Source organism: Colobus angolensis, unplaced genomic scaffold (assembly GCF_000951035.1).
Source record: "Colobus angolensis palliatus isolate OR3802 unplaced genomic scaffold, Cang.pa_1.0 Scaffold35, whole genome shotgun sequence".
Classification (NCBI taxonomy): Eukaryota; Metazoa; Chordata; class Mammalia; order Primates; family Cercopithecidae; genus Colobus; species Colobus angolensis.
The window spans coordinates 7,849,572-7,849,911 of NW_012116821.1; positions in this window are offsets into that span (position 1 = coordinate 7,849,572).

A 340-nucleotide genomic window follows, 5' to 3' on the forward strand; every position below is an offset into this window, starting at 1 on the left:
TCATTTATTTTTATGGTGATTTGTTTACTATCTGTCTCCCCCACTCTACCCACCACCTCCACACTAGACTATAAGGGTCAGGGTGCTGTGATCACGGACCTTAAAAACGGAGTGAGTAGTTCACCCTGGTCCTCTTAAAGTACTTTGTTATAAAGGCTAGTTTAATAAAATGGCCTCACTTGAGATGACCTCAAAACCACTTAATGGAAAAAGAGAGGGGGAGTGAGACAGAAATATAAAAGAGTGGGATTGCTCCAATGAAATGATATGTGAGGTTACCAGGCAGTTTTAGTTTAATGCCTGTTTCAATCTACTTTGCCTCATTTCTCTAGCTTCAGTT